Genomic DNA, 11,456 nt, shown 5'->3' on the forward strand with positions numbered 1-11,456 from the left:
AGTATGTCCCTCATTATATAACACATGGTTTTGTAACACAGTACAACACTTCTCTCGCTATATAATGCGCTACGCTATTTAACCCATCCCATGCTATATAGTACATGGTGCTTTAAACGGTAGAACACATCCCTGGACAGAAAATACAAGGGGGGTACACAGTATAGTCCATTCTCGATATATAATACCTGGTGTGTTACATGGTAGAATTCTACCTGTGCTATTTAATACTTTTCCTGTTTCACAGTTTTATGCATGCCTCACGATATAATGGATTGTGTGTTACACAGTTCAAGCATGGCTCGCTATACAAAGATGCGTGTCACACAAACTAACACATGCCTCGTTATATAACAGTGCGTAACGTGATATAATTCATCCGTCACTATATAATATCTTCTGTGTTACAAAGTGTAACACATCCCTCATTATATAATACACTGTTACACAGTCGAGGACATCCTTAGCCATCTAATAAAATGTGTACTACACAGTATAATACAACATTTGATATATAATACATTGTGCGTTCCACAGTATGACACATCTCTCGCTTTATAATGCCATGTGTGTTACACAGTATAACCCATCCCACGCTATCTCGTACATTGTGTTAAACGGTACAACACATCCCTCGCTATAAAATACCTTGTGTTTCACAGTGTTACACATCCCCTGCTATACAGTACATTCTACGTTGCACGGTATAACACAGCCGTCGCTAAATAATACATTGTGTGTTACACGGTATAGTTCATTCCTCGCTGTGTAATATATTGTGTGTTACACGGTATGACACAACCCTCACTATACAACATATGTTGTGTTACACACTATAGCATCGCTCTCACAACAGAATACAAATCAGTGTTACACAGATTGACATGTCCCTGCCTATATAACACATTCTATGATAACCAGTATAACACACCCCACACTATGGAATATATTGCCTGTTACTTGATATAATTCATCCCTCGCTATATAATACATCGTGTATTACACTCTATAGACAATCCCTCACTAAACAGTACCTTGTCTGTTACACAGTGTGACCCATCCTTCACTAAATTGTACATCGTGTGTTACATAGTATAACACCTCCCTCACTGTAGAATACATTGGGTGTTACACAGTATGACACATCCCTTGTTATATAATATATTCTGTTTCACAGTAGAACACATCCCTCGCTAAATAGAATTTTGCGTGTTACACAATACAACACATACCTCGCTTTGTAATACATTGTGTATTGCACAGTATAGTACATCCCTCTCTATATAATACATTGTGTTTTATATTGCATACTCCATCCCTCACTAAATAGTACATTGTGTGCTACACGGTAGAAAACATCCTGGCAATATAATGCATTGTTTGTAACACAGCCTTTGGTGTGTAATACACAGTACAACACATATCTTGCAATATCGTGAATTGTCTGTTACAATATATTACATAACTATACTTTGTGTGTTACATGGTAGAACACCTCCCTCGCTCTACAAGATATTGTGTGTTCCATAGTTATACATATCCCTCGCCATATAATACCATGGGTGGCATACAGTATAATCCATCCCTTGATATAGAATACATGGTGTGTTATACGGTATAATTCCCCCCTCGCTATTTAATACATTGTCTGTTACACAGTATTACGCATGCCTCACTATATAATAGATCGTGTTACACAGTTGAAACATGGTTCACAACATAATACAATGAGTGTTACACAGTGCAACACATCCCTCATTATATAATATATGGTGTGTTACACAATAGAGGACATCTTTAGCCATAAAAAACAATGTCTGCGAGATGGGATAACACATCCCTGCCTATATAATACATTCTATGTTACCCAGTATAACACATCCCTCACTATGTAATATATTGCATGTTACACAATATATTTCATCCCTTGCTATAAGATACATTGCGTGTTAGACTGTATAGCTCATCCCTTGCTGCAGAGTACATGGTGTTACACAGCGCCATCCTTTGATAAGTAGTACATTGTTATTGTTACACAGTATAGTACGTCCCTCATTATATAACACGTGCTTTGTTACATGGTATGACATCCCTCGCTATATAACGCATGGTATGTAACACAGTATAACACATCTCTTGCTATATAATACATTGTGCCTTACACTGTATAACACATCCCTGGACATATAATACAAGGGTGGTACACAGTATATTCCATTCTCGGTTTATAACACATTGTGTGTTACATGGTAGAATTCTACCTGTGCTATTTAATACATTGCCTGTTTCACAGTATTATGCATGCCTTGTGATATGATAGATTGTGTGTTACACAGTTCAAACATGGCTCACTATACAATGTGTATTACACGCCTCTCTAAACAACAGTCTGTTACACGATATAATTCATCCTTCACTATAGAATATCTTCTGTGTTACAAAGTGCAACACATCCCTCATTATATAATGCCTTGCGTGTTACACAATAGAGGACATTCTTAGCCATCTAACAAAATTTGTGCTTACACAGTATAACACAACATTTGATATCCAATACATTGTGCGTTGCATGGTATGACACATCTCTCACTTTATAATGCCATATGTGTTACCCATACTATCTCGTACACTATGTGTTAAATGGTATAACACATCCCTCGCTATAAAATACCTTGTGTTTCACAGTGTAACACACCCCCTGCTATGTAATACATTCTATGTTACACGGTACAACACAGCCCTCGCTAAATAGTACATTGCGAGTTACATGGTGTAGTTCATTCCTCGCTGTGTAAATATATTGTGTGTTACACGGTACGACACAACCCCTCACTATACATGTTGTGTTGCACACTATAGTATCTCCCTCGCAACATAATACAAATGGGTGTTACACAGATTGACATGTCCCTGCCTATATAATACATTCTATGTTACCCAGTATAACACATCCCTCACTATGTAATATATTGCATGTTACACAATATATTTCATCCTTTGCTACAAGATACATTGCGTGTTAGACTGTATAGTCCATCCTTTGCTAAATAGTACATTGTGTATTACACAATAGAGTATGTCCCTCATTATATAACACATAGTTTTGTAACACAGTATAACACTTCTCTCGCTATATAATGCGCTACGCTATTTAACCCATCCCACGCTATATAGTACATGGTGCCTTACACGGTAGAACACATCCCTCGCTAGATAATGCATTGTGTGTTAGACAGTATAACACATCCCTGGACAGAAAATATAAGGGGGGTACACAGTATAGTCCATCCTTTGCTAAATAGTACATTGTGTATTACACAATAGAGTACGTCCCTCATTATATAACATGTGCTTTGTTACATGGTATGACATCCCTCGCTATATAACGCATGGTATGTAACACAGTATAACACATCTCTTGCTATATAATACATTGTGCCTTACACTGTATAACACATCCCTGGACATATAATACAAGGGTGGTACACAGTATATTCCATTCTCGGTTTATAACACATTGTGTGTTACATGGTAGAATTCTACCTGTGCTATTTAATACATTGCCTGTTTCACAGTATTATGCATGCCTTGTGATATGATAGATTGTGTGTTACACAGTTCAAACATGGCTCACTATACAATGTGTATTACACGCCTCTCTAAACAACAGTCTGTTACACGATATAATTCATCCTTCACTATAGAATATCTTCTGTGTTACAAAGTGCAACACATCCCTCATTATATAATGCATTGTGTGTTACACAGTAGAGGACATTCTTAGCCATCTAACAAAATTTGTGTTACACAATATAATACAACATTTGATATATAATACATTGCGTTGCACGGTAGGACACATCTCTTGCTTTATAATGCCATATGTGTTACACATTATAACCCATCCCACACTATCTAGTACATTGTGTTAAACAGTATAACACATCCCTCGCTACAAAATACCTTCTCTGTTTCAGTGTAACGCATCCCCTGCTATGTAATACATTCTATGCTACATGGTATAACACAGCCCTTGCTAAGTAGTACATTGTGTCTTTGATGGTATAGTTCATTCCTCGCTGTGTAAGACCTTGTATGTTACCAAGTATGACACATCCCACACTATATAATACAATTTGGGTTACACAGTATAATACATCCCTCACGATGTAATACATTGTGTGTTACAGTGTATAATATATGCTTCGCTCTCTAATACTTTGTGTAACATGGTATGACAGATCCCTCGCTAAATAATACATGGTGTGTGCATGGTACAACACTTCTCTGGCTATAAAATACAATTTTGGGTGTGACACAATGTAACAGATGCCTTGCTAGTTAATACATTCTATGCTAGAGTACAACACATCCCTCGCTATAAAATACAGATCCTTCACTATATAATACATTGTGAGTTACACTGTATAACACATTCCTTGCTATATAATACAATGTGTGTTGCGCAGGAGAATACAGTCCTCACCCGAGAATACAATGGGTGTTGCACGTTGTAACACATCCTTCACTATACAATACATTATGATTTACATCATATAATACATCCCTTGCTACATACTACATTCTATATTATACAGTAAAACACATCCCTCACTTGAAAAGCTTGTGTGTTACACAGTATAACACAACCCTGGCTAGACAATCCATTGTGTGTTACACAGCGTAATACCTCCCACTATATTGTGCATTGTGTGTTACACAGTACAACATATCCCATGCTATATAATACATTTTGTGCTGCAAGGTATGACCCATTTCTCGCTATATATTACAACTTATGTTCAACAGTAAAGCACAGCCCTATCTAAATAATATATTGTGTTACAGGGTATCACATATGTCTGGCTCCCTAATGCTTTCAGTGTATTATATAACAGATTCCTCGCTATAGAATACATTTTGTGTTACAAAGTAGAACACACCCTCATTATGTAATATATAGTGCATTACACATTATAATATATTCCTCTCTATGTAACATATTGCGTGTGACAGTGTCACAGATGCCTTGCTGGTTAATACATTCCATGCTACACAGTATAACACATCCCTCACTATAATCGTACTTTGTGATACACGGCATGACACAAAAAACTCACTATATAATACATTGTATGTTACACAATATAACATATCCCTCACTATGTAATACAAAGTGTGTTACTCAGTACAACAAATTCCTTGCTGTCTAATACATTGTGTTAGAGTATAACACTTAACTCATTATATAGGAAATTCTGTGTTACAAAGTATAACACATCACTAGCCACATCATACACTGTTACACAATATAACACTGAATTATATACTACATTGTGTGTTACACAGCATGACACATCCCTCGCTAAATAATCCATTGTCTGTTACACTGTGCAACACATTCTTCACCATATAATACATTGTGTGTTACACAGCAGAACATATCCTCGCTATATAATGCATTGTGCATTACACAGTTCCCTTGCTAGATATTACTTCCATGTTGCACAGTATAACATGCCTCTATATAATACCTGGTGTGTTACATGTGTTAACGTATCCTTCGCTGTATGATAATTTGTGTCTTACACAAGATAACACGTCCCATGCCATATAGTACATTGTGTATTACAGTATAGCACATCCCCCACTGCACAGGACATTCTGTATTACACAGTGCAACACATCCCTAGCTATATAATACGTTGTGTTAGATGGTATAACACATTCTTCGTGATACAAGACATTGTGCGTTGCATGGTAGAACACCTCCCTCGCTATAGAATACATTGTCTTATTGCACAATACAACACATTCCCAGATATTATATTCCATCTTACACTGTTTAACATATCCCTCACTATATACATTGTGTGACACAGGATAACACATCCTTTGCTATATAATCCAATGTCTGTTCCATAGTATAACGCATCCCTCACTATTTAAAAACATTGCGTGTTACATGCTATGACACCTCCCTCAGTGTAAATACATCGTGTGTTAGAGTTGAACACTTGGCTTGCTAGGTAATACATTCCATGTTGCACAGTAGAGCTTATCCCTCACTGTCTACTACATTGTGTGTTACACAAGATAACACGTCCCACGCCATATAATACATTGTGCATTACACATTATAACACATTCCTCTGTATGTAACACAATGTGTGTTTCACAGTAGAAACGATCACTCGCGTGATAATATAATATTACGCAACAGAACACATCCTTCACTATATCGTACTTTCTGTGGTACATGCTATGACACATACCTCGTGATGGAATATATTTTGTGCTACACAGGCCAACATTGTCCCTCACTATATAATGCAATGTGCGTTACACAGTGAAACACATTCCTGGCTACAATACATTGTGTGTTACACAATATAATGCCTCGCATTATTTAATACATTGCGTGTTACAAAGTACGACACATCCCTCGCGATATACTCCATTGTCTGTTACACTGCATAACACATTCCTTACCATATAATCCATTGTGTGATGCACAGAAGAACAAATCCCTTGCTATATTATACATTGTGTTAAACATTATAACACATCCCTCTTTTTAAAATACATTGCGCGGCACACAGTACAACCTGTCCCTCACTAGATAGTACATTCCTCATTATAAAATACTTTGCATGTTACACAGTATGACACATCCCTCACTATATAATACATCGTGAGTGACACAGTAGAACACATCCCTTGCTATGTAATACAATGTGTGTTACACAGTCCAGCAGTGCTCACTGTATAATACATTGTGCGTTACAAAACAGGACGCATCCCTCGCTATATAATCCATTGTCTGTTAGACTCATAAAACATATTCCTCAACAAATAATCCATTGTGTGTTACACATATTACATATCCCTTGCTATATAGTACAATTTTTGTTCCACAGGACAATTGACCACATTGTTTATTACAGGGTATAACGCATACCTTGCTCGCTAATACTTTCCGTGCAACACGGTATAACAGATCCTTCACTATGTAATGCATTATGTGTGACATGCTGCAACACATCCTTCGCAAAATAATACCTTATGTATTACACAGTATAACACAATCGCTCGCTATATTATACATTGTGTGCTACAGTGAAACACATCCCTTGCGAGACAATACATTTGTTTTACACAGTATAATACATCCCTCGCTATATAATACAATATATGTCACACCGTATAACACATCCCGCACGATAAAATACATTGCATGTTAGACAGTATGACACATCACTCGTGGTATATTACATCATAGGTTACACTGTATAACATATACCTTATAATACAATGTGTGTAACAGTCCACACTATACAATACATTGAAGAGAGTGCTGATTGGTTGGCAAGTGGACTCTGATTGGTACGTTTGGAAATTAAAACTGGCACAACCCTGGGTTTAATACACTCTTGGAGAAATTCAATAGAGAGCCTAGCTGTTCTTAACTTACCCGTATGTCGAACGAAGTTGTTGATATCCCAAATTTGGTCTTTGTTGTACCTCTGTCTCAGGTATACAAATAGTCATTTGGCAGTACAGAACGTCAGTATTGCTGAAAACAAAGACATTTTGTCAAAGCTGGTCATCTCGCACTCATCAGGACAACTCGCAAGAATACCGATGTAAGGAAAAGCAACAAATTTATATTGTAGGAGAAGAGAGTGCTGATTGGTACATTTGGAAATTAAAACTGGCACAACCTTGGGTTTAATACACTGAGAAATTTATGAGACCTGTTGTTAACTTACCTGCAAGTTGAACACATCCCTCACGATATCGTACAATATGTGTTTCACAGTGGAACACATCTCTGGCTACAATATATTGCGTATAACATTATATAATGTGCTACAAAGTACAACACATTCCTTGCGATATAATGATTGTCTGTTATACTGTTTCACACATTCCTTACCATATAATCCGTTGTGTGCTACAAAGTAGGAAAAAAACCCTTGCTATAGAATATGTTATGCATTAAAAATTCTAACACATCTCTCTCATTGTGTGTTACACCATATAACAAATCCCTCAAAATGTAATACTGTGTGTTACACAGTATAATGCTGTCCTCGCTATTTGATACATTGCATGTTACACAGTATGACACATCCCTCATAATATCTATTGTCTGTTGCACTGTAGAACACATCTCTCACCATATAATACATTGTGCTTTACCTCGCTTTAAAATACATTGTCTGATTGCTCTGTATAACACATTCCCATGCAATATAATAGATTTCATGTTACACAGCACAACATATTCATCACTATATAATGTATTGTTTGTTACACAGTACAACACATCCCTGGCTAAAATACATTCTGTGTTACACAACATAACCCCTCGCATTATATAATGCATTGTGCATTGCACAGTAGGACGCATCCTTTGCTATATAATCTGTTACACTGTAAAACACATTCCTCAGCATACAATACATCATGTGTTACACCGTATAACACATCCCACACTATATAATACATCTCGTTACACAGGATAACACATCCCAAGATATATATTTTGTTTTACACATTGTATTATAGAGCGAGAGATGTATTACAATGTGTTACACAGCATCACGCACACCTCACTATATGATACATTGTGTTACATGGAACACACCTCTCGCTCTATAATACAATTTGTATTACAGTCGAGCACAGGCCTCTAACTAGAATACATTGTGTGTTGCAGGGCATAACACATCACTCACTTTTGAATATGTTCTGTTTAACAAGATCCCTTGCTAAATAATACATTCCATGTTACATGATTTAACATATCCCTTGCTAAATAATGCATTGTGTAGTACATGGTATAACACATCCCTCGCTATGTAATACAATATATATTACAGCACAAAACACATCCCTCATTATAAAATACATTGTGTTATGCGGCATGACACATCCCTCACCTGTATAATACATCGTGAGCAACACAGGATAACACAACACTCCCTATAAAATACATTGTGCATTACACAGTATAATACATCCCTGGCTACAATACTTTGTGTGTTACACAATATAATGCCACGCATTATGCAATACATTGTGTGTTACACAGTAGAACACATCCCTCGTTATATAATACATTTGTTTTACACAGTATAATACATCTCTCATCATAGAATACACTGCTTGCACATGGTAAACACATTCCTTTCCACATAAAATAGGATATATGTTAGGCCCTATAACACATCCCTCACTATAAAATACATTGTGTGTTACACAGTATGGCATATCCCTCACTGTTTAATACATGGTGAGTTACACTGAACAACACATTGCTTGCTATGTAAGACAATGTGTTACACAGTATTACATAGTCTTCACTATGTAATACATTGTGTGTTACACATTGGAACACATCCTTTGCTATATAATACATTATGTTTTACGTAGTATAACACATCTCTCACTATATATTCCTTCTATGTTTCATGATATAATACATCCCTCACTCTTTAATAGATTATGTGTTACACAGTGTAACTCATCCCTGGCTATACAATACATTATGCCTTACACAGTGTAAAACTTCCCATGATATAATGCATTGTGTGTGACAGTATAATATATCACATTGTATAATATATTGTGTTACACATTATAACACATCCCTCGCTCAATAATACATTTGTGTTACACATTGTAACACATTCCTCTATGTAACACATTGTAATCGATCACTCACTAGATAATACGTGAAATGTTACACAGTATAGCACAACCTTGCTATATTGTACTTGCTGTCTAACAGCATGACACAGACCTCACTATGCAATACATTTTGTGTTACACATGCTAACACGTCCCTCACTATAAAATACATTGCATGTTACATGGTGCAACACATCCCTCGCTACATAATAGATCGTGAGTTACACTGTATAACATATCCCTTGTTATACAAGACAATGTGTGTTACACAGTACAAAAGAATCCTCACGATATAATACATTGAGTGTTGCACTGGCTAACACAACCCTCATAATATAATACATTGTGTATTACACAGTATCACACATCTCCTACTATATAGGAAATTCTCTGTTACACATTATAACACATTCCTTGCTGTATAAAGCATTGCCTGTTACACAGTATAAAACATCAGTCGCTATAAAATACACTGTGTTACACTGCGTATAATATATACCATGCTTTTTAATAATCGGTGTTAAATGGTATAACATATCCCTCGCTTTAAAATACAGTGTATGTTACACATATAAAACACAACCCTTGCTATTGTCATGCAGGCCAAGAATGAGGCACACATTATTTCGCCACATGAACATTAAAACTTAAAATTGTTGCTGGAAAGAAGAGAGGGCCCATCATAAGGAATTGCCAGGCACCTCACCGGAAAGACCTTTTTTGCATGCTAGCAGACAAAGTTGGAACAAAAAGGACCCTGTCCCGGCTTCCCCAATACACAGAAGACCTGGTCAGACCAGCTTAGTCACATGACTATCTGGTGGTTGGAGCTTTTTTGAATTTGAACTTGCCAGAGTTGTAAAACTCAGAAAGCTCTTTCCTCTTGGACTGAGAACACCTCTCTCCTGTCTGCTCCCATCTCTTTCGCATGGAACTGAAGACCCATTGAAGGCTCATGAACCCCAAGAGAGAAAAGTCTCGTACAGTGAACAAGGTTTAAGAAGAATACTGGGCCGCAACGAAAAGCAAGACTACCTACAAATCAAGGACTACAGCGAGCTCGAAGCACAGTTAAAAAACAGTTTTCAGAGATTGCCTCAAACCTGTTTACTTTATTTTTCTTCTGCTCTTTTCTGTCGCTATTTGCATGTGTGTATCACTAATGCATGCTAGCATGGGGCACGGCGTGTATCTGTCGGCTGCCTCGGAGCACAACCTGGTGTGCTCATTTCTTTACCTGATAATTGGAAAGTGGTGAACGAGGATTCACGAAGGCGGAACTCAAAACAGTGTTTAAATACATAAACCATTACAATAAGACCAGGTGAAGGCTAAAAAAAAGACCCCTGGACACGTTTCACACCTGGTCGTAACACTATAAAATACATGGTATTTCACGGTATAACACATCCCTCGTTAGTATTGCTGAAAACAGACATTTTGTCGAAGCTTTTCGTCTTGCATTCATCAGGACAACTTGCAAGAATACCAATGTAAGGAAAAGCAACACATTTATATCGTATGAGAATATACTGATAATTGGTTGGCAAGCGGACTTTGATTGGTAGGTTTGGAAATTAAAACTGGCACAAACCTGGCTTTAAATACGCTCTTGGAGAAATTCGATAGAGAGCTTACCTGTTCTTAACTTACCTGTAAGTTGAACTATGTTGTGGATATCCCGAATTTGGTCTTTGTTGTACCTCGGTCTCGGGTATACAAACAAACAGTCGTTCGCTAGTACAGAACTTGAGTAT

The sequence above is a fragment of the Heterodontus francisci genome, chromosome 47, assembly GCF_036365525.1.
Source record: "Heterodontus francisci isolate sHetFra1 chromosome 47, sHetFra1.hap1, whole genome shotgun sequence".
NCBI classification, from domain to species: Eukaryota; Metazoa; Chordata; class Chondrichthyes; order Heterodontiformes; family Heterodontidae; genus Heterodontus; species Heterodontus francisci.